The sequence below is a fragment of the Copadichromis virginalis genome, linkage group LG23 (assembly GCF_057382275.1).
Source record: "Copadichromis virginalis isolate Kocher_CV1m ecotype Utaka linkage group LG23, C_Virginalis_male_GT1.1, whole genome shotgun sequence".
Classification (NCBI taxonomy): Eukaryota; Metazoa; Chordata; class Actinopteri; order Cichliformes; family Cichlidae; genus Copadichromis; species Copadichromis virginalis.
Window position 1 is genome coordinate 29,291,037 of NC_140639.1, and position 25,384 is coordinate 29,316,420.

At 41.3% G+C, this 25,384-nt stretch overlaps 1 protein-coding gene across 2 annotated transcripts in view; it reads right to left on the bottom strand.

Moving 5' to 3' along the window:
• The window catches only part of filip1l (filamin A interacting protein 1-like), a 106,407-nt gene extending 81,623 nt beyond the window's left edge, over window positions 1–24,784 (bottom strand). For both annotated transcript variants that reach the window (XM_085447310.1, XM_085447309.1), the window contains exon 1: window positions 24,338–24,784. The gene's annotated coding sequence lies outside the window, so the exon portion shown is untranslated. The remainder of the gene's footprint in view (window positions 1–24,337) is intronic.
• Window positions 24,785–25,384: the final 600 nt, after the last annotated feature.

A 25,384-nucleotide genomic window follows, 5' to 3' on the forward strand; every position in this document is an offset into this window, starting at 1 on the left:
CAAAAACGCATTGTGAATTCTGTCTCGAGTCTACGGATGTATCCGTATATTTCCATGGTGCTCATGCTGTGCTGAGCGGAAAGCTCCTGAAGCTTTTGAAGTGTCGGAATGTGGAAAGCTAACAACGTCCCCCTCACCAGTAGGTGAAGTTATTTTTAGCCAATTACAAGTTAAATCTGGTAGTTGGGGTTGTTAGCTAAGATACCGTCATTAAGAAGCAGCACAACTAATGTGTCTATGCCAGCTAATTTGCGATGTGCACCGCTGGTGCGGCCATTTATTTTTTTTAACGCACCTTCTCAGATTAATTCACTGCGTGTCGTACTCAGGGCTGGACTGGGACAAAAAAATCAGCCCGGGCATTTTGACTAAAGACCGGCCCACCAGGTATTAAAGCCATAAAGCCTTTGAATGAAAACAAACACTGTTGTGACAGTGATGTACAGTCTTGTTGGTATATGTATGATTTCTATACATTTTACATCAGATAAAAACTTTGGTTGTAAGATTCAGATAATTTTTTAATAACAGCCAGACATTTTAAATGAGAATACTGGTGGTGGTCAGAGGGCCCGGTGGCGCCAGTGTCCGGCAGCCTCGCCTCTGTCAGTGCGCCCCAGGGCAGCTGTGGCTACACTATAGCTTGCCATCACCAGTGTGTGAATGTGTGTGTGAATGTGTGGATGATTGTGTATAGTGTAAAGCGCTTTGGGGTCCTTAGGACCAAGTAAAGCGCTATACAAATACAGACCATTTACAGAATAAGAAAGTATTTCTTTGTGTCCCCCTTTCACTGTTAATGCCCTACCTGACCCCTGGCAAAACTTTGCTACAGTCGCCCCTGCACAGTTACCAGCTGTCAGCCACTTAGAAAAGAATCCTGGTGTTATTTGTATCTCAGAAACAGTTCATAACTTCCCTTCAACTCACCTAAAAGGTAAACCTGTTTCTCCATCACCTGTTCAGCTCTGATGATTCAGTAAGGACATCTCCTGGTTTCATCTTCATGTTTCCCTCTCACCAGATATCCAAACCGACATCATGACCAGCAGCTTTATAGCTGTGGCTCCAGCAAACATCGGCTGATACTAGAAATTAATATTAAATAAATTCTAACAACAGCTGATCAAGCTAAAGCTGTTGTTTAGCGCGACATCCGGCGGTTTCCTCTTTCTGGCGCAAAGTGGATGATAAACAAACAAGAGAGAAAAGCCGATCAGCTGATCATTGATCAGTTTCATGATTGAAGTAGCAACAGGAGAGGGAGGGGGAGAGAATGAGAGGAGAAGATGCAGCTGACAGCGTAACGACAGAATAACTCCAGCTTTGTGTCTTTTTCCATTCTAGCTCAAGTACGGGGCAAACTGTGTTCCTTTTCAGCTCAATACGAAACGCATAATATTTTCTCTGAATGTGGGACGATTCCGTCTTTTTACGGGACGGTTGGCAACTCTACTAACTTATGAATAAAATAAAGTTCATGCTAGCTAGTACGCAGTACAAGTTATTGTAACTGACTGTAAACTTGGTTTATATCTGACCCAGATAGACTGCAGGTCACAACTTCTTACCTGAAGTTCAGTTCACCTGACACTCGGACCGGCGGCTGCCTCGAGTCTCTCCTCTTGCCTCCCCTTTCTCTCATCCACCCGCTGGCCTCCACCACTTGCTAATGTTACTGAATCTGTGGAAGCTCCGCGATAGCCACCACCAAACAACTGAGTTATTTTTATACACCGGCCAGCATCTGGCCAATCCACCACCTTTGATTGTTTATACCGTTACAAAAAAAATAAATAAAAAATCATCGGCCCACCGAGCAAATGCCCGGTATGCCCGATGGCCAGTCCAGCTATGGTCGTGCCATCAGTTAACTCTTTGCGTGCCAGCTATAGGGTTGCCGACCCCTGTATGTGTGTATATATATATATATATATATATATATGTGTGTGTGTGTGTGTGTGTGTGTGTGTGTGTGTGTGTATATATAGATAGATAGATAGATAGATAGATAGATAGATAGATAGATAGATAGATAGATAGATAGATAGATAGATAGATAGATATAGAAGACGGCCATAGTGATCGATGTAGCGGTTCCGAATGACAGCAATATCAGGAAGAAGGAACACGAGAAGCTGGAGAAATACCAAGGGCTCAGAGAAGAGCTCGAGAGGATGTGGAGGGTGAAGGTAACGGTGGTCCCCGTGGTAATCGGAGCACTAGGTGCGGTGACTCCCAAGCTAGGTGAGTGGCTCCAGCAGATCCCGGGAATAACATCGGAGATCTCTGTCCAGAAGAGCGCAGTCCTGGGAACAGCTAAGATACTGCGCAGGACCCTCAAGCTCCCAGGCCTCTGGTAGAGGACCCGAGCTTGAAGGATAAACCGCCCGCAGGGGCGTGCTGGGTGTTGTTTATATATATATATATATATATATATATATATATATATATATATATATATATATATATATATATATATATATATATATATTGTTGTAGACAGTAAAGACACTGTGTGGAAGACAAATCCTTTTTTGTCATGCCGCTTTTTGCATGCACCGCGGTGGGCCTGAGTGAAGACGGCACTGAAGATTTGCCTTTTTTTATAGTGTTTTGCCCAGTGGGGTTCAGTGTGAGTTGCCGTCCCTTTTAACGTGTGTGATATGTTGATTTGTTTTTAACAGGATCCCCGCAGCGCTTATCCTGTCTCCCAGGCAATCATACAATTTTATCGTTTTTACCGTACTTAATAAAGTAAAGCTTTCAATTGTTTTTAGGTGCCGCTGTTACACGTTTACTTTTATTTTGTATTCAAATTAAACCGATTTTAACTGACTGTGTGCCTACGGCTCTGTCCTATCTTAAATAGGTACCTACCACGGGTCATGAACAGAGCAGGAATGAAAGGACTGACTGAAAGACTGAATGGCTGGCTGAACTGAACACACGTGGGAATGACAACGTAACTGAAAACACTGGGTCACTGACCCAGGAACCCTGACAGTTTACAGCGGACCTTCAGTAATAGTAATAAATCACACAGCAATAGTACATTCACGTAGTTGTAAAATGCATGATAATATGTTAAGTAATCCAAAGTATTCAGAATACGTTACTGTCATTGAGTAACGTAATGGAATACGTTACAGAATACATTTTAGGGCATGTATTCTGTATTCTGTAATGGAATACATTTTAAAAGTAACCTTCCCAACACTGTTAGTTTAAGTGGTGAAAACATTGTGTGAGATGTCTGTTCACAATCAAAAACAAATGCATTTGATTTCTCTTTTGCAGTAATCTGCTCTCAATTTGTAATCTACTCTATTTGGAAACAATGTTGACATTGTTTCAGTTTTTGTAGACAACAACAAGCAGTTTTGTTGGGTAGTCATCATCTGGGCACCCCAAGAGTCTGTTTTCAGTCTAATTCAATTCAGTTCTGTTTTATTTATATGGCAACAAATTGTAACAACAGTCACTTCAACAAGTTTTTGCAAGGTAAAGACTCCACAGTATTAGAAAGAAAACCCCAAAAATCAAATGCCCCACTGTGACAAAACACATGGCGACAGTGGAAAGGAAAAACTCCCTTTTAACAGGAAAAACCCTCCAGCAGAACCAGACTCAGAGAGGGGAGGCCGGGTAAAGTAGAGACAGGAAAAAAGACAGACTGTGGAAGCGATCCAGAGATTAATAATAACTAATGATTAAATACAGAGTGGTGTATAAACACAGAGAGAGTTTATCGTAAGCCATCCAACAGCTGTTGAAAAATGCCACGACATTAAAATTAATGGTCTAATATTACCACCAAGTCGTTGGCAGTGGATCCATCGGGTCCTCAGGGCTGCGTGGATTGGGTTCACTCTCACCCATCGCATGAATGATTGATCTGATGGAGATGTGAGGGGACTGCATTTGGTATTTGCCTGCTGCCACTGTGGAGTTGCATTGCCATGAGGCATGGAGTTGATATCTCCTTATATTGAACCCCTTTACCCCCGCTGCTATTATATTTTATAACACTGATCATTAGTTTTATGGGGATGATATGCACCTTTTATTTGTTTCTTTTACTGCTTTTATGTATTGTGGACATTTTGTGCTTTGCCTGTGCTTACTTTATGTCTACAGGATGCCTGAATTTCCCTGAGGGGATTAATGAAGTGTCAATCAATCTATCTATGAGCTTGTTTGGACATGTGGTGTGTTTCAAAGTAAGACTCCAGGTTTACTTCACCTGTCAGTGGTTTTAATGTTGGGGCTGATCTGTCTGGAGCCAATGATGTACTTACAAACTGACAGACGAACACTGGCATCCATTCTGGTGTGGCGCTATTAATGAAAAGAGCTAAATTATTTAGTCATGAGTTCCCTCCCCTGCCTTTCCCGAGGCCCTTCCATTACCTTGTGCTCTCATTAGGCAAAGAGGACGATGGCCGAAGCCAAAAGCAGAGCTGTTACTGGAAACAGTTGGCAGTTTAGTCTTGTCTAGCAGAGACCACCAAGGTTTCTTTGACTTCCTACCAGGTCAAAAGGCTCATTCATTCAAAGAGTTTTTACGCAATGAACTCACCAAGCCAGCCAGCCAGGCAGTCACTAACTCATAAAGCCTTATAAGGCCAGTTATAATGGCCATTAAGTTATTTTATCACACATGTGAGTTCCTCACAAAGCGATTAGGCTTATTATTATGGAGCTTTATGATATTGGGTCTTTTCTAGGACTGCTGGGACTCACAATCTTCGACCAGGCCCGTTCTATGGCACATTAAGGCACGAGAAGACAAAGCCTTTCCCCAGATGTTTTTTAATCTTTTAAGAAAACAACTCATCAGGGCATCAGGACTCTCTCCTATAAGCATTTGGTATCCCTGAAAGATAAAAGAGGACTTTTTTTTTTTTTTACTGTAGTGATGACTTCACTTTTTATATGTGTTGGATGTGAAGCAGAGGAAAAGGGCCATTAAAGTCGCTGGGGTGAAAGGTGAGCAAACAGGTGTGCTACAAAGAGAAGGTACCTCACTCTTTTTCAGCCAAACACACACACATACATTGAAATGCAAACAGCAAGCTGGTGGCATGCGAGCAGAAATCTCGCAGACACGCACAGAACATATGCATGCGTGCACACACCCACCACTGCAAAGACACATACACCGAGAAATTACAGAGAAAATTCCTGCAGCCTGACATCACGCTGCTGTCGGGATGATTGAGGGGAAGAGAAATGCAGATCAAAAGAGAGCAGAGAAAGGGAAGAGAGGGGTGGGAAAGACGGAGGGGCAGATCTTCTGGTAGCATGCTGCTTACTGAACAGAGTGTGGACTAAATCACCACTTAGAATCACTTTAAGAGGTAACCTTTAACAAATCGCACTGGATTTGGATGGAACATACCCAGTGTTATTAAAAAAAAACAAAAACAGCTTTTTTGCTTATCTTGGTTCCTAAAAAGTTTTGACACAGATGTTTTTCATTCAGCGCAAACAGAATTGTCTGTGTTAGCCAGCTTAGAGACTAAAGTATACACCTCTAAACCAGCACTGGGAAAAATCATTTCAGCTTTGAGGCAGCAACAGGTTAGCTTACCTCAAAAGCTTTTATTAAAAAGAAACAACAGATGTTAAATGTGAGGTTTCTATAACTATAAGCTGTACAAAAACAGTCGTTCCCAGCACGAGGCTGCTATTTTACAGTGGACTCCAACAACCGTGGATTTTGGCATGGTTGTTGGACTATTTCAGAAACTGTTGAACTACTGGGATTTTCCCACACAACCATCTCTAGGGTTTATAGAGAAAGAGAAACCATTCAGTGAGCAGCAGTTCTCTGGGAGAAAATGCCTTGCTGATGCCAGAGGTTAGAGGAGAATGACTGGGCTGTTTCAAATAATAGGAAAGGGGGGAAAAAAAACCTCAAAAAATCAACCCATTACTACCAAGGCATGCAGAAGAGACTCTCTGAAACAGATGGGGTACATTAGCAAAAGACCACACCATCCTATCAGCTAAGAAGAGGAAACTGAGAATTTCATTTTAAAATATAAGCCCCTCAAACTTCGCTAGCGTTGGAATGTTTTTGGCAACATTATTACACCCAGTGCAGTAACCAACACAGGCAGTGTTGGGACTTGATATATCATTGTTTTGCTTAGATGAGCTCAAGTTTAAGTTTTTTCCTTAACTGAAAATAAAATTTTACAGCTGCTGTCTTTTCACTCAACAGCATTAACATTTACCACATTAAATTGTATTTACAAAGACCAGGACATTGTACAAATGTTCCTGCAATTTTACAGCAGTTCCAGCAGTTTACTGTATACAGGAAATTCTATTCATTCTACTCCCAGAAGATGGAAAAAATTTACTCTTTGAACCATTAAAAGTGATGGTGTGAAATAGAAAGTTGTTCTTCATGGAGGGCAAATTCATAATGAAATAATTGAAGAATTTACTTAACGCTGTACATTATCACACATAACTGTAACATGTCACTTATTTTTAACACCACCAAAGTTTGGTGTAATCAAAGTCCAGTTTTAGTGTTTGGTCCCAGCTATGCTGTTCTTTCTTGTTTATTGCATTAGTTATTATAAACTCATTTATTCATCTTTTACTCTGCATGCATTTCTGCTGAATGATGTCACGGCATCTTCGTTTTCGATCATGTGCATCATTATTCACAATCATAATTATGCGTTTTTGTGTATGCAAGGCCATGTGCTCTAATAGCAAAAAGGAACACATATAATTTGAGGGTCAGCGATGATTAAACTGCAAAGGCATTTGGAGCCAAAGAAGGTCACAATGTCGTGAGATCCCAAAACAGCGCTTTTCCTTTAAGCTCAAACTTAGTTGCACCAAAAAAGGGATTTTGATGTTTATATGTGTTTATTTTATGCCTAATATACTTGCTTATATTGGTAAATAGACTGCTGTAAACAGGATTTACAATGGATTGCACAGTGCATAAAGAAATAACCTGCTTTGAAATGATCTTCTTGACCTTGTGTTATTGTCCCCTACAATATCTTGATAGAACTGTGATGTTTCATTTGTTGCCATTTCTGCTGCTCTCTCAGTCAGATCTCTCTTGAAAAAGACATTTTAATGTCAGTGACACTTTTTACCCAGATAAATAAAAGATATATAAACTTTACATCAAGTTGATTTCAGCTTCTCCCTAGTGACAGGGATGTCCTTTCTGGCTCATAATGAGAGATATATTATACACAATCAAGCCATTTACAACATTTTAAATACTGGAAGTCACTTTTTGGCAAGAAAGGAGAAAAAGCTACAATGGCCCTGAAAGGTCAAACAGACTGCAACTTAAGAAAACACCAGCAAATAGGGGGAAAATGCCATAAAAGTGTGTTGTTGTGGGGGTTTGTTGTTTTTATGTCTATTTTCATTGTTTTATTTAACTTGAGTTGTGTTTTGTTGTACAACGTTTTCCTATTTGCTGCTCTTTCTTTGAGTGACCTCTCAGGGCCACCACAGAAACTACTTATAGCATTTTTAAATCAAAGATTAAAAAAAATACTTGACAAAAAATACAGAAAGACTCAATGAAATAAATAAAAAGCACCTCTTAGGAAATATGCAAGCTTGCCTGTGATCTCAAGACAGTGAGCTTCACAGCTGTTAGCAGAGGTCTGCTGTTTTGTATTTAACTTTTTAAGAGTGTAAGAGTTTAGAGGCCAATAATGTAACAAAAGTCAGCGAGTTTACACCAAAACAGCATCTAGGTGTTTTACTCATATACAGGCACACATACTGTGCGTTAATGGCCACAGTAATACCCATTAAGGGGCAAATATGCACACTAGAGAGGACAGGGACACTTTTAAACTGTGGAAAAAAAGGTGTGGGTCTTCTCAAGAAAAGTGTTTCCATTATAAAATAAAAATATATGTCTAGTGTTTCTACTCATACTGCTTCACTTAAAGTGTTATTAAACACTGCTAAATAGGTCAGCACCCAGAGAAAGGCTGTCAGAGAGTAACACGCTCAGCTGGAGGGGTTTCCTTCGTTGGTCCAAGAGAAACAGTGAAATGTTTACAAACAGTGCGGTTGCCGCAGCAACAGGTAGCGACCAGGATTCGGGCCTCGAGGCTGGAAGAGGTGCCGTAAAACCGTTGAAGATGTTTCCTGCGAGTATTAGTGTAAAGCAGCAGGAGAAGCAGTTTTGGGAATTCCTCTGCACTGAAGTCGTCCACAGCTTCAGGCACACGCTGTAACTCCTCCAGAGCGACGGAGGAGTTACGCTTGGAGACGAATAGAGATGTTTCAGCTCAGATGTAGGCATGCTGGTTTTTGTAAATCAGCAGGGTGGATGATGGCGACTTTCTGCTGCAGGCCTTATGGCTGCTGAAATGTGCGTCTAATGAAAAAGAGCACCGTTGCACATTTTTGTCTTATATCTAGGCCTCCTCTCAGCGGGATGATGCAATCCAATGAAATGTTTGGACTGGCCCGAAACTGTAACAGTGTCATCTTAGCATGTTTCCAATACATGGATTATGCCGCAGAGGCAGGCATCAGATTCAGTAATCATCTAGCATTTCAGAAGTGGAGCACTGATGATGCTTTTTACTGGTATCGACTGGAGAAAAATAGCTCTGCATGCACAGTCATGGGGAATATCTCTTATTTGTTTTTGTTTTTTGGGCATCAGTTCTTGTTGGATTAGTAAAAATGTGCAGCCACACTGCTGCACAGTGGGCAGCAGGGACGTATCTGTTCATCAACAGGGGGCGCCATGCTGCCATTCTGGGTACATTCAGGTGAATATTCCAAATGTGATTCAGCATATTCAAAATCAAACCTGGGTTTTCTGATTGTAAATGTAAAAAAGGGGGCACACAAAAGAAAACATTTAAATCTGCAGGATCAGTGTTTCTTTCTTTTTTTTTCAGGGATCTGTACGATGAAGAATATTGTTGATGGAGAGATTTTAGTGTTTTACAGACATTTGGTGTTGACGAAATAAGGTACTCACACACATGGATGACTCAAGAAAGTGCCAGGAACATTTTGATCCATGTTCACATGAAAGCATCACAGAGCTGCTTCAGATTTGTTTGCTGCACATTCATGATGTGAATCTCCCGTTCCACCACATCCCAAAGGTGCTCTATTGGATTGAAACCTGGTGGCTGTGGAGGCCACTTGAGTACAGTACAACTCTTTGTCATGTTCAAGAAACCAGTTTGAGATTATCTGAACTTTGTGACATGATGTGTTATCCTGCTGCAAGCAGCCATCAAAATGGGTGCACTGTGGTCATAAAGGGATGGACATGGTCAGCAACAACACTCAGGTAGGCTGTGTTGCTGCCTACCTGAGTGGCGCACTTTGGCGCACTGACGGGCCCAAAGTGCGCCAAGGAAATATCCCCTAGACCATTACACCACCAGCCTGACCTGCTAATACAAGGCAGTGTGGATCCATGCTTTTATGTGTTTATGCAAATTCTGAACATTTCCTGTTCTTACTGACTGACGTGGACCCAATGTGGTCTTCTGCTGCTGGAGCCCATCTACTTCAAGGTTTGACATGTTGTGCATTCAGAAATGCTACTCTGCAGTCCTTGGTTACTGTGGTTATTTCAGTTACTGCTGTTTCACTTTGAAACAGCCTGACCTCCTTTGCACTCATTATCTGCAAGCCACTTGTGTCAACTTTGATAATAAACGAAGTGAGAATTAGGCTTCTGTCCTCAAAATATTCCATGCAATCTGACTTTTTTTGCATCCAAAGGAGTCACCCTCTGCTGGTCAATAGTAATAAAGCAGGTTCAGTGCTTCTCCACTGGCTTCACTATTCACACCCATATAAGCAGTCTATGGCCAAAACACTGTTCTCCAAATGATGAGCTCATTCAGGTAACACGTATAAAAAAAAAACAAGACAGGGAAGGAGATGAATCCTCTGGGAAAACAGACGAAGAGCATTCGTTTACATTAAAAGGAATAGGGGAGAAGGCCCGAGTTGGAAACATGAAATGCGGTCGAGCATACATGCAGTTTGTCTCAGTTGCTGCTCTAAATGTGTAAATGCACACACACAGACACACACATACTGTATTCTGCCTGGTATTAGTCTGTATTTGAGCAACTGTGGTGCCAAAAGGATATCTTTCTCATGACCTCACGGCTGGCTTCAAATGTTGCGTTTTACAGTGTGTGTGTGTTTGTCTGCATGAAGGCGTGAGTAATATCATTAATTGTCTAGGTCTTCACTGTATGTCAGAGATTTGCTCTTGTTCTTCCTCATGTTGAGGTCTACGCATTTAACAAGGTCAAGCTCATGAAAACAAAGCCAGACAGCGGAGCAGAACTTCTTCGACCTCTTAACCAGAACTAAGACTAAAATGACTTTTTAATGGCGCCGGTCACACTGTTTTGATTCAAACATGAGCGCAACAGAAGATGACGCACACCAAGTGAGCCTCACGCTGTGACTGTTGCTCTTTAAACCCACTCAAACAGGCTCTATGTTTAGCCAAGCTGGCTCCCATGGCAGCCTCAATACGAGGTCTAAACATGCCCGATATATTTAATATCCTGTATCAGCTTTCATTTTTTTGGCAGATGCGTCTTGCTCAGTGTCATCAGACTGTAACCTTGTCGCTTCTGGAGTAGGTGATTATGAGAAAGAGGAGTGATGGAGCTTGAGTTGTCCAGGAGCTGCCGGGGGTGTCACTCCACTGGATGGCACAATGAACAAACCAAATGTGAGGGGTCGTCCGGTTCAGTGGAAGGCTCACCGGCGTGTTTCAGACGTTTGCATGACTTCGTCAGTGTTGATTGTTGCTTGGCTGTACAGCTGCACTAATCAATATTCAATGTTGGGAAGGCTACTTTTGGTAACCTTGATTTCTAATCAAATTTATGCAACATCTACATTTAATAGCATTTTACTTGCTTTGCTAAAAGTTATTTTAAACTGGAAAATTAACTCAAAGAGTAAATGTTTGTGCAGGTTTGATGTCAAGTAAGTCAATGTTGGCTGCATTTTGATGGCTAGTACTGAAGCTTTAGCACCTCTTTTGTATTTCAGAAGGAAAGGTTTGGCACATTTCCAGCACTGAAGGTATTTTTGTCCAACTAAATGGACGCCCACTTTGACCGCTAAAAGCTATGGGCATTGGTAGGATTGTAAGGAAAGAAAAGCACATCCCCCTTTCACTGGCCACCTCCTTCAGCTCACCTGGGTGGTCACACTGGGTCATCCCCAAGCCAGCCAAGATATATATAAATAATAAATATATATGTCCAGCATGTCCTGGGTCTGTCCTGGGGTCTCTTAATGGTAGGACAGTACTAGGACACCTCACAAACAACCTCGACTGCCTCCTTTCAATGCAGACTAGCCTCTGTGAATCATTGTGGGGTTTGTGTGCCTTTGTGATCCCAGGACCTTTGTTGTCAGGGACATATGCTCCTAGTAGGATCTCCCAAGGCAAGCTGCCCAACTCAGGGACAGCTTTTCCTGGGCCTGACCCTGAAACAAGGCCAGGGAGGGGGTTCGAGTAGCTGCTGGTTTTACTCAATGGGGTGCAGCCAGGTGCAGCATGAGGTAGTTCCTGTGGAAGTCATAGTGCTAAATGAAAAGAGCCTTCCTAAGTCGTATGTGTTATTGTAAGTACAATAGTTTTAACGAAACCTGTGATAGGAAAGACCTAGACTAGACCTCAAAAAGTGCTTAGAAGATGCTCTGCAGTATCCAAACAAATTTGTATCCTGTTCACATCCTCGTTGCACTAAAGCTGACAGAGCTGCTAATTTAGTTCATAGTGATATAGAATTTCTATTGCACACCCCTCATTTGGTATTCACTTGGAGTTTCATTTATATTTTGCCACAAAAGGGAAACAGACTGCACACTGTTAGGCTACAATTTAATAATTAAATTCTCTTTAGAAACCTGCTTTTGAAAGCGATGTTTTGATCCACTGTCACCTGCTAGGGACAGTAATCTGAACTGATTATTGCCTGTAAAAGAAGAGCCTGTTTTTCACACTTTGAAACATGCCTGGGGAAGATCCTGTGGATTGAAAACATTGTCTTCAAAAGAATGTTTTATAAGTGACTTCAAAGATTCAACTGGAGCCTGGTTGTGCGCTCTCTTTTCACTTATATTTATACCAGTTTCACCTATAGCACTCAAAACAAGGCACATCTTCACAAATTTCCCAACATTAGGCAGAATTTAAAAAAAAGAAAAAACATCCAGTTCTGTTTAAACTTGATCCTCTGTTCCTGCTCTCCCTCATGTGTGCCCAGCATGATGGAGCAGCTCCAGACAGATATGGTGGTAAGGAGGTGTGAATAGCTGAAACAGCCTGTCACCACGAGGGCCACCGTGGAAGATGATGGATCACCCACAAACTCCCACATCCCAACACCTCATTCCTCCTCTGTTTAATCCCAAAGATAAACACATATAAACACCTGCAAAAGTCAACAATTGTATATGAATCCAGTGTGAAGGGCAGCAATTTTTTCCAACAAATTATCAAATAAAGTTTCTTTAAATCGACTGATACAGAAAGATACAACCAAAAAATATTGCAGCTGTTTATGCGTTTTCTTAAGCTTCCCATGTCAGGCACTTTAAGACATGGACATGCTTTTCTACAAGATAGTCAGCAGATCGGTGTAGGTAGGGTTTAGGCTAGGTTTGAGATTTGAGATGGGCTTACTGTGTTTTTGTTCACATCAGAAAGTGTGTGTTAACTAAATGATTCTGTTACAAACTTTTTCATTTTCCCAGGATTTCTGTTGATACTTTCATTGATTTCATTTATTGTTTTTGTACTGTTTCTGTGGCATTTAATTTTCTTATTGATTTCCTGGGTGAGGTGTTCCAGGCATGTCCCACCGGGAGGAGGCCCCGGGGCAGACCCAGGACACGCTGGAGAGATTATATCTCTCGGCTGGCCTGGGAACGCCTTGGTGTTCCCCCGGATAAGCTGGAGGAGGTGGCTGGGGAGAGGGAGGTCTGGGCCTCTTTGCTTAGGCTGCTGCCCCCGCGACCCGGTCCCGGATAAAGCGGAGGAAGATGGATGGATGGATTTTATTTTGTGTACAGTGCTTTGTGACCACTTGTCTGAGAAATGTGCTTAATAAATAAATGTTACTTACTTATTTGAATACTTATTTATTTACATACTTCACTTACTTCTGTGTGACTTCAAAAGTTTCCCTAATTTTTAATTTCATATCATCATGTAGGTGCCAATTTGGTCTGGTGTTTGCCACAAGTATTATGAAGGTGTTATATGATTTACATTTTTTTATTTACTCAAAGGCAATGAGCTACAGAGCTGCACTGCTAAACATTTAAAAGATACAAAATGTTTTTCTTGTTTTGGTGTTTCACTCTTTTTAACAGCAGTTTTATAGCATTATAAATGTTTCTAAATTGTTTTAACAGCTGGAGTCTTTCTTAATTTGAGGTTAAAGTGGAGTCTTGTTTTAAAGTAGTTTTCACAGGAACCTCTGCTTCAAACAGCCAGCAGAGGGCAGCACTTTTTTGTGTTTTGGGGAGTGGCCTTGTGGAACTTCTGGACATTATCAGATATTCATTTGGCTACATAGACTACCACTGGCTTCACTGTACATAGTTGTTAGGGAGTGTTAGGGAGTTTAGCAATATTTTCTTATTCATTTTAGCATTCAGTGTCTGTTTTTATGTAGCATGAATGTGTTTTGCTCTTCCTGTTTACCACTGCTGCTGTCTAATTTACTCTGTTGTAAAAGGATCATTGCATTGGTGGCAGCTTTCATTGTCAGATCCCTTCATGGACCTGGCACTAAGCAAGCTGACCCTCTCACAGATTAACCAATCATTGAACAAGTTGGGCTGTTAAAGGATTGTCTTAGTGTCTGTGGGTTTACCCCAACATTTTAATGTATTGTGAGTTCACAGTCTATCCCAGACTGTGGTCTGAGGGCAGATTAGCTGGTAAGCAGGCTGTTAATTTGTCTCGTCATGGAAATCTGCCGCATCACTCATGACATAAATAATTACATCTGAGGGTGTGTCTTTCTTGGACGTTTTAGCGTTCGCTACATAACAAACCTCACAAGGCATCAGCATGCAAGTGTTCATTCATGCATGTGATCCCAGTCAGTCCATCCGTCTGTGCAGTGACAGCAGATTGAAAGTAGAGGATTACAGGTTCGCAGCATCGATCAGCTGGCCCACATGGTGTCACTTTGCCCTCACACCTAATGCCACTGATTAACAGATTACCTCTGTTAAAGCAGGGGGCTTTTCCCTGTCACTCATTAATGACTCACAGATTGGCTCAAAGTCTTCAGTCAACATCAACTGAAAAGTCCAAAATCTGAATGTGAGCTTTGGTATTAAGACACAGAATTCTGAATACATGTTACAACAGTAACGGAAGGTGGGCGTGACAACACATAGATCATCAAATGGCATTAAATCAATTGTATTCATGTTCATTAGCCATGATGTTAGTCCTAATGCAGAACTGAGTAAAAACACCAGCAGAATTGTTGACATTCCCACCAGCCTCAGCTGTTCCAAGTGTGTGGTGCTCGTCAGGGAATGTTAAAGTTAAAATTAAGACAGCGAACATTGTAAACAGCAGCATATTAGCATTGTCAGTGTGAGAGGAGCATTGCTGTGCTTTATAAGTCCTCTGAGTAATGCTAGCGTAGCTGTGAGGTCATACATTACAGATGAAATAGAAGGTAAAACTATTATTGGACACGTTTTATTCTGCTTCAAGTCATTGTGATGATTTACTCTTGTGGGAGTCGTTTTGTCTAAATAAGTGAGATTTTTTAAATTGGAAAATTATAGTAGTAGTAAATAATAAATGAAGCACATATGTGGTGATATTCCTCTTTATCCTCTGAATTATGACTGATGTGTCAGCTCCTTTTTGCCTGTAATCCAAACTGTCCAGCAGCCAACAAATCAGCCTGGGCTAAAATTAGTAGGTCACCCAATCCCCTGCACGGTAGAGGTGAGGAGAAGGCAAGAAGTCAGATAAGAACTCTACTCTAGTCAGCTCCAGCCAGGGTTTCATTTAGAAAGCTTTGAAGGTGCTTTTCTCTGATTGGCCTAAATCACTAGACCTGTGGTTGCTGCAGATTTGTCCTATATTCCAAAATAAGCTGTTTGAATAAACTTAAATGGGACATTTGAAGCTGCTACTGTAACAGCACAGTGAACACAAAGAAAACCTGAGTCACTAACCAGGCTGGGTTTGAAGAAGTGGAAAGTTTTGTATGATTTCTAAAAATGTGTGAGGACTGAAAGCTTTAAAGGTGCACAACGCTGCTCCTTTGTGCATTTTAAATTAGTTCACATTTGGGTGTTTTTTAATTGATGTGAGATTGTCAGTCGGTGATTACAGAAAGGTTAGCAGTCTGTTAGCTTCATTTAAAGTCTAAAAGCACACGCAGTGAACCTGCTACAGCATATTGAGAGCCAAAGTACTGGCTGCAGCAATACAAGTAACATGTATCCAGGTGTGCACACGTGTACTGTGTGCCATACACAAGAGTACATGAATTGGTACAAATGGGAAAAGGAACAGAATGCAGTGATTAGCAAATTTCACTCACCTGTATTATGTTCACAACAGAATAAAGAAAACATATTGAACGTTGACACAGACATTTCACTATTTCCTGAAAAATATCAACTCATTTTGAATTTAATGCCAGCAACACATCTCAAAAAAGTAAAAGTAAGTGGTACTACAGAGAAACAGCTGGAGGAACATTTTGCAGCTAATTAGTGAATGTTGCTGTAGCACTGTAGAAAGGCAGAGGGTCATCAATCTGCAAAAAAACTGCATCTACAAATTATGGATATTCCTCAAAGTAAAATTCATCATCTTTAGTGAATAATAGCAGCAAAACATTAAAAAAAACTGGAGAAATCTCTGAGCTGCTGCTATGTACTGCACTCTATAGAGGACTGAAGCTGTCAAATAATAATAATAAATAAAATTAATAAGTGACTACATAAAAATAAATCAAAATCCCATAAAATACTGACACCAGATCTACACGTCAAATAGTTTTACAAATGCATGAATTAATTATCATTTTTATTTATTTACCTTTGTATTAGTCCCCTTATTACTTTCAAATCTCGTGATCCTACTTATTTATTTTCTTGTTAAATAGCTTTATCTTTGGCTAGGCTGCTTTAACACCTTGGTTATCTGGTAAGCTGACATTTCTGCTGTGATCCTGGTATTGATTAACCTCTAGATGAAAAGATGACCTCGTCACACATAATTATTTGCTCACTAGAGCAGGAATGGATTGACGATAACAATTAAAATGATAATTCTATATTAAAAATACATTTTGATCATTTTAAGACAGAAATGCAGTTGAAAATTGTAAAAAATTGTATAAAATTATTACAAAAGCTAATTTTGAGAAAAATAATTACCCACTATGTAGGGAAGGGAGATAGTTATGGTTCCCTAAGCATCTTTATTCAGTTTTTAACTTAACCCAGTTGCCCAGCAACATCCTCAGTAAGCTGTCCAGTGAATCACAACAAGGGCAATTTACAAGTCAAATGTCTAAGCTGTAATTACAGCACAACATGCCACTGAAAACTGTAATAAACCGGGTGGATGTGTCTGATCGACAAACAGGTATTATAGATGTGATTGTCTGAAACGTCTCATTGGAATTTCATTATGTGTGATCAGGATTTTTGGTTTTGTTTCCTAAAGTGAAAGTGGGGTGAGTTCAGTTTCACCTGTGCTGGTCATTCATTTTAATCTATTAGAGGTGACTGACAAGTACGTATAGGTTAATCATCATAGGTAAAAATATATCATCATACATAACAAGATGAGGTTTGTCCCGAGGTTGTATCAACTCAATATTTAGTGGCTATGCTGCATCCAAGCAGCAAAGCAATATTTCTCCAGGAGCTGACTCATGGCTTCTTTTGAACAAGATCTGAGCATTTCATTTGTAAAGAACAGAGCTGCAGATCTCTTTTGTTTTTTGTTTATTATTCTTTGAGTCATCAGTGCGGTTTATCAGCTGAGGAAAATTATAAATCCTTCAAGTTAGCTGCCTCTGCATTCATGTACTTTTTTGCACAGCAGTTGACAAAAACAACGTAACATGTCGTGAAAAAAACACATCCCTGATTCAGGCACAGGGATCGCAGCGCTAGAGAGGACGAGAGGTTATAATAAAACCGCAACACTTTCATGATGAGCTGTGGAAAACCGCAGTTCATCCTGTCCAACTTGGACACCAAACTCTGAAGCACTATTGTGGCTTTGCCCACCCACCCCACCCCCCGCCCGCTCTGCTTATGAGTCATCTTGGCAGAGGGGTGTAGCGTTCTCCGCTTCATCCGCACCAACACTGTCTGCTGTCCAGCCTTTGGCCTCGTCCCAGACGGACACTGCAGCACTCGTGCCAAATACAGTCTCTCTGTGAGCAAAAGACCCCCAGTTAGGACAACTTCCCACTTCATCCAGGCGAAAGTAAGCAAATATGTCCCAGGGTGCAACAGTGACATTTCTCACTGTGACACTTGTGTCCTTTCCACTTCTGCCCCTGTTTGCTCTCCACATGCCTCACTTCTCTTAAATAAGAGGTAGCAGGGAAAATGTTAGGGAGGGGGGATCATCAGAAAATAGTCTGATAACTGACCCCGTCATTTAACGAATGCAAAAGCCACTCACAGTTACAGATCCATGCTAAGCCCGCATCTCAACTAGGACCATTTCTATGGCAACACCAAACACAGACAGGAGCAACAATGGAGGCTTAGGCCCAAAGAGGAGCACAGACACACTCACGGACCCCTTTGGGTGTTTTATTTTTTTCCCCCGCAGAGAATTTTTAGCATCAGGCTGCCACCTCTGTCACTTTATCCCATCGTGTTGCATATGCCAAGAATTTCACAAGCAAAGCCAAGGCCCCTAGGGGAACACAATGCAGATATAGCAGCAAGATGTGAGCTGGTTCATGCTGAGGTTGGATTGTAAAGAGCTCTATAGAGATTACATTTATATAATGTTTCTCCACAAAGCAGGCTAAGCTACACCCATGGACACGCTATGTTTTAGTCAACCATAGATTTATCCCATAGTGTGACAATCATTGTGCTTACTTTTTCTTCCAGTAAGAAAAACTATTGCTGTCAGAATTCAGGTGTGTGCTGAATGCACAATGCCAAGAAAGACAAGAGCAATGAACAGCAATTGTTGCTTCAACATGGGAAGGGTTATAAGGTCATTTCCAAACAGTATGCAGTCCATCATTCTACAGTGAGAAAGCTTATTTAGAAGTGGAGAACATTCAAGACACATGTCAGCCTTCCCAGAAGTGGACGTCCCAGCAAATTCACCCCAAAGTCAGATAAAGCAATCGTCTGAAAAATTGAAAGATGCCAAAACCTACATCTCAGACTCCACAGCCTCAGCTAGCATCCTGACACATTCTGCTGCATCATGGAAACAGCTCTGCAGTGGCCCCTTATTGTATATTTAACTTAGAGTAGAGGGACTAAACAAAGTAAAGGTGATGACGCGCCGACAAATCCCAACAATGCGAATGACGAACATTCACAGCACGAGGAAATGAAAAGACAGCCAGGGTTACAAATCCGATAAAGGTGACAAATGTTTTCTGGTTTCTTTGTAATAAGCACACATAGTCGAGTTTTCATGTGTATCAGAGTCCTATAGTTCATTAGGTGCTGTATGAAGTAGCAGTTAATAATATGACCAAGGTAAAAGTGATAAAAGTCTTCCTGTTACATATTTAATGGGTTACGACCTGTAGACAAATAAATATTGTGCTTTCTTTGATAATTTACACATTAGTAGAGTTTGTCCCTTGTTTGAGAGTTTTATAGATTTTAGTTGTCTATTTATATTACTTAACAATATTAAGCTATGTTCCTCTAACATAGCTAATCTTCACAGGCTGAGCAAGATCATATTTGTCTGTTATTACAGCTTCAGCTTCCGACGTGTGTTTTGTTCAGAGCACCAGTTCGATTCAAAGTAGCGACTCCGTTGTAGTTTAGGACGTCTCTCGAGAGCCAACGCAAATCTTTTTTTTGTTTATTCTGCTTCTGATGTTCCTTTTCAAGCGTTCTTCATTTGTTGCAACATATGCAGACACAATACAAGATTCAAATGAGAATGAATGGTTACAAGTATATACATATGACTCATAGCTGACAAAAAGAAAGTGATCTGAGCTGTCTGGCAAGTTATTGAACTTTGCAGATTATGCAGAACTTCAAAGTGAGTTCAAAGAGTTTTTTGGGTCTGGGATTTCACCATATAATTGAAGCCTCCAGCCAACCCCCCCCCACCTCCTGCTGATAGTTTTTAATGCAGCACAGGCAGTCATCCGTCACTAATGCTCCACGGTGTACTAATGCACCTCGAGTGTTACTTGCTTTACTCTTGCACGGAGATGAGCGACGACCACGACGACCGTGTCTGCCGCAGCAAATCATGCTGTAACCGCTCAGAGCAGAACAGGCTTGGAGATACCCTGGTGAATTATTTATGCGCTTGGAGTTGAGCTGTTCCTGTAGTGAAGCACCTGCAGGAAGAAAAGCTTTGCTGAAGCAGCGTAAAGATAATTTAGCTCCCATCCCGAGTGTGTTTCATGTGTTTTGCACTAAACACACCGTCTACGGTCACCAGTGCACCTTTCTCACTTTTTTTATAGCCACTTGTCCACGACACTCTGTTTGTTTGTCTTGCCTTGCTCTCATGGGAACGTCTTCTGCGAAAGCACACTCCAGCTGATCTTTCAGTGCCCCCCCACACCCACCCCTGCCTGAAAAATGGATCTCGGCTGGCTTATTTTGACTTTGCTTGACAGCAGAAGGCAAGCTGTGAGAAATGGAGAGAGAGAGACTAATGTTGGACAACACTGGGGTATATATAGTGCTCTTTTCCCAGAGCTGTGAGCTGTTGGTATTCTGTGAGAGAAACAGGATCCCCACCAATGAAACGAGTCACTGTTCCTGCAGCCAAGCACCATGTGGCCCACTACCCATGCACTTCTTGTACTTGTCGACCCCACTACGCCCAGCTCAATTAAACAATCTGCAACACCCGCAGTTTTTGCGTATCAGCCCTGAAGCTTTTTAAGGAGCCACTTTCAACCATCAAACTGAGAAGCCGAATCCCCCGCTAATCGCTCAGTACTGATACATTCATTCAACAAGTCCTCCAAATCAGGGGCGGATCTAGAGAAATTTTCTTAGGGTGGCATGAGGGTGGCAAAGAAATCAAATGGGGTGGCAAAATCAAAGCCTTTTTTTAAAACACATATGCAGGTGGTTACATATGGTTAAAATAATTCAAATGCAGTAAGTATACACGTTTTTCATATAAATATAGTCTATAACTTAATTATTGTCTGTAGCCCACATAATGACACACTTTAGTTACATAAAACATGTGAGTTTTGATCTTATGTACTGTATAGCCTTTATAATAAATAAATATGTAGCCCAATAACTATAAAATCCAGAAAGCTACACAAAATGAGGCGGTTCATTTACAAACACAAGTCTAATTAAGCTTCAGACTGTTTTTTGTTAGAAAACAATCACATTGTTATATGCTTAAATTACACAAAATGTCAGAAATCTGCACTGTCATGAACCAAAATTTAAACCTAATTTGTTGGATTAACCCACTGAGGTCTGAAATACAACTGCCCATTTTTGATTCCTTTTGAGTTTACGCTTGTATTTCACCCTCAAATTGTTTCATTTTGGTTTTTTCCCCTTGCCTTGTTTGGTATCATTCTTTTCAGCTCAACTGAATTTAGTTGTTTTTTTCACTGACATACTGCATTAGTATTACTGATCTGAAATCACACAAAGAACTTAAAAATACGAGTAGTATTTTTTTTTACTGTAAAAAAAACCACAGACATGTTGAGTAAATTTTTATAACTTGAAATGCAAATAGAAATTGTACGTTTTGTAAACATATACAACTATTTATCTAAAAATGCAGCCAATACACCTGCCGTTTTTTGTTTTTTTCATTTTCTACAACCATTTAAAAATATTACTAAAACTAAAATGAGAGAACAATCAGGTGTTGCAATAAGATGCCCCACAAATGATGTGTGCCAGTAAAAAAGAAGTTTGTCCACCAAAAGACAGAACAGCACAGGGATAAACCTGCAGGCCTGACAACAGGAGGTGTATCACTCCGCTGGTTGACAGAGTTTACGTTGCAAATGTGCCTCTGTGACATTCATTAGTGCCCTCACTGACACACAAAACAAAACGACTACACAACAGAACAACTACACAAGACAACACAACACACTAAGTATACACTCCACACTAAACGTCACAAATCTCCCACATCTAAAAACTCTCTCGCTCTCTCTCACTCGCTCTGTCTCGCTGCGTGGCTGCAGCTTGTTGCTATGTCAGCTTACATCAGTCATGTGATTTGGAGGTGCAGCGTGTCCGTGGACCACAGAGGGTTAATAACATTCACCTTCCTTCCATTTCCAGAGTGTAACATCTGTGTAAAAAGTGAAATTCCCATGATGTTGTTCAAAATGTGCTCTGGCACAATCATAAACATCGCTTGCTACTGAAAACAAGAAAAAAATCCAGTCCTGCTATGGGCTGAACCATTTGTTAATGGTGGTGGGGGGAAACACTATGCAATCAGTTTTAGCATTTATATTCACCGTTGACTGTAACTATGCTCAAACTGTTAATGCTATCTTATTTTAATAAACAACACTGTCATATGGAAAACCTGGGGTGGCACTTGGGGTGGCAAGGGATAATTTTAGGGTGACACTTGCCACCCCATGCCACCCTTGTAGATCCGCCCCTGCTCCAAATTAAACGGCAATCACCTAATTTTCCTTCACAAATGGCCGTTTGACGATTACTGCCACGTTTTTAGTAGACTAATTTAAACTGCCTTGAAAAAACAAGAAATAAGGATTGTAGTGTTCAGGTAGACTATGTGTAACGATTACAGACTCCTGTCATGGTTAAAGTTAGGTTCAGATAACTGACACAATGCAAGCGGATAGTCAGTTAGGAGCCTTATTTTGGTTTTCTCATCCAGGGAAATCAAATACTGTTTTAGGTCACAGACTTGCCTGAGCATTGTTAGACACTGACAGATAAAGTTTCTCTATTTAGAAAGCATAAAAGCCCACATTTGGAGGTTGGAGGGGTTATTAGGTTGGAGTAGGTTATAAGTTTGTACTCGCCTAACCGTTGCAGTTTCCAAGGGGATGAAAAAGGAGTAAACTTCAAGCATCTTTGATCCATGTTTTTAAACCCTGAATTTAACCACCAGTCGCTTCCTGCTGATGAATCAAACACCTTCAATAAGACCTTTTGAGCTAGACCTTCTAATCCAGTCTCAGGGTGCCAGGAGGTTTGCCTTAATGCGTGTCTTGCTTAGCGATCTCTGCCCCACTACCCTCAAACTGTCAATCAGACTGAAAGCAAAGCACTTTCTAGCAGGGCAGGATGTCATTTTTAAAGTCATTTGAAGGAGTTTATACAAAACAGGTATAAAAAAAAATTGGAGTTTGAAAAGTTTCTGTCAATCTAAAATCTGACATGTGAGGGGCCTGTCATTGCTTCGAAACTCCCATCAGGGCCTATGGTGAACTGTCTATAAATCATTCACACACATACTATAAACACCATTCACACTAAACCTGCTGATCATCCTGCTGGCCAGCCCCCTTTTGTTGTCTTACAGCAGATTACCAGCACCAGAAGGCCGTGGCTCTCGGCCCCGCTATCATACATGGTTAACCCGATTAACCGGTCACTTCTGGTCACAAGCTAAACTGCAAGCCGTTTAAACCTGAACGGCAAGGCATCCTTCTGCCCAAATATTTACTCACAGGAAGAAGGTTTCTTCCATTCGGGAAGGAGTGCTTCGAACACCTGTCGATGCTTTTATTGCAGACCTTTAAACATCAGAAAAAAAGAAAAGAGGTGGAAATGGCCAACTGTTCCAGGAGCCCAAAAAAGAGCCCCAAATTCCACCTATAAATACCAGCCTCAAGCCATCATCGTTCACATCCTGTGAGTAACCACAAACCAAAATGTTATGTGATGATCTTTAAAGGCTATGCTAATCCTTTTATTAGTAACATCTCTCGCTCTCACTGTGCTGACCACCACATACCAGCACATCATCAAACTATGGATGCCAGCACAGCACCTCCCCAATCCCATAATATGATGAAAGATTTGGCATGTTATAAGCCAAAGGAGAAAATAATAAAGTGAGAGTTTCATAATCAAACCAGTGGAAATGCTTCATTGCTACCAGTCTCGCCCACGTCTTTCAATCTGAGACTTGAGTCCAAGATTGGTAACTTGACTCCCTCCCTCCCTCCCTTCTTCCCGTCACCCACCCCTTCTGGTTGGTCTCAGATACTGTATGACACTGCTGTGGGTTCTCATGGACACGCTGCCCTTTGGAAATTCCCCGGCTGCAACTAATACAACCCCGCCGTGTAACACCAGCGTCCGCTCGAGCTAGTGTCACCGCACAGGAGTGGATGAATTATCACCGCCAGCTTTGATGTGGTGGGCAAATTGATCACGAGGCATGCTGCCACTGCCGGGGCCATATCATGTTCTGCCCTCATCAGCAGATTCAGCTGTAATGGTGATTCCCTCCAAGAAAGCAAAACAAAAGTGTCACGCAGAGCCAACCGCAAAAAGAAACCCAAATGTGTGAGAGCCTTGTCTGTCCCAGCCAAAGAAATAAACCTAATTAGAGCAAATTCAACCTGATTAGATTGAATTAAAATCAGCAGGAGTTCACTGTGCCCTCCCCTCCTCAGAGCCTCGGGTCTCCTCTGGCCTCTAATCTTTGTATCTATTCAATTAGCAGCAACCTTGCAGAAAAGCTGCCACAATGCAGATTATGTTCTGCTCAGTGGTTGTTCTGAAAATCCACTGAAGTTCAGCGCATCTGCGCAAAAGGCTTTGCAGAAATACAGACTATACTTCAATAATAAATTCAGGATTTTTTTTTTTTAAATCAAGATTTTTTTTAATAAATAAAATACAATTTTGAAAATGCCAGGCTGACTAGGCTGAAAATGAAATACTTGTAATTTATTACAAACATGACTCAGTGATAATTTTCCATGACATCCATGCACAATCACACAGGCTCACAACCTTTTGCATTTGTGTATTTGCCTCCAAAGGAAACAGATGATATACACACATCTTATGACACAAACACACACACTGTCTCATAGCCAAGCTCCAGCCTTACCTCTCGCAGCAAATCTTTAGCCCACGGTGCTGATGTGCCTCTGCAGTGCCACTGGCTGTGCCTTCAGCCTGCCAGCTCGGATGAAGTGTTATCCTCAGTGTGAATGTTTGCTCCGCTCTCCTTCCCTTTGCAACGCTGAGCGTCCCTTCTCTCTCCTCCACTGCCGTCACTGCTGCTGCCGCGTCCTCAGCTGGCCTCTAGTACAATCCAGGTGGTCTGATGAGTGAGAGAGAGGAAGAGGACAAAGAGGACGAAGAGGTGCGTCTCCTGACAGGGAGCTGCTGCTGCTGCTGTGTGTGATGATGTCTGTGGCTGGTGACTATGAAGACAGACTGTGTGTGTCTGTGTGTGAGGAGAGAGAGCAGAAGGGGAGAGACAGGACCTGCCATGCAGAGATCAGCCCTGTTGCTGTTAAATTTAAACCACCCTGCCTGCTGACACCTTGAGCCACGGCTGCTCTCCCTCTCCAGCACACTAACACACTGGGACGCAAGTGCACACAGATCCCTGATGGTGCCATATGGCTCACGAGCCTTTGGGAGTCTATGACTATCAGAAGAGAAATAGTGAGCGGGGGTGTGAGGGGTGAAAGGAAATGTAGGTGTTTTTTTAAGGTGTTAGTGGCTCAAATAAACTAAACATTGCCCCAAAACTGCTTGAAGATGTGAACAAAAGGACTTTCAAAGTCAGCAATGTCAAATCCACCAGTCAGTGAATCTATCCTGTCAGTGTAAAGAAGAGGGATGTCATAACTTTTTTATACTGTGGGCCATATGCATGAAGTTTAACATTTACAGTGCAAATTAGATTTTATACTGAAATAAGTGAAAAGCAATGAAAAATTACTGCACAACTTTTTGGGCTTAAATTGTAAGAAATAAATGTGTAAAAGTACAGAAAAAAGTGCAGTGGCTCATTGCCCAGACTGTCCCGTAATTATAAAACACAAAGCTTTTGTTAATTCATACAAAATGTCCTTTTTTCTGTGGACTTATAAAGACATTTCCCTAGTAGATGTCATCATTTACTTGTTTATCTGCTACCTAA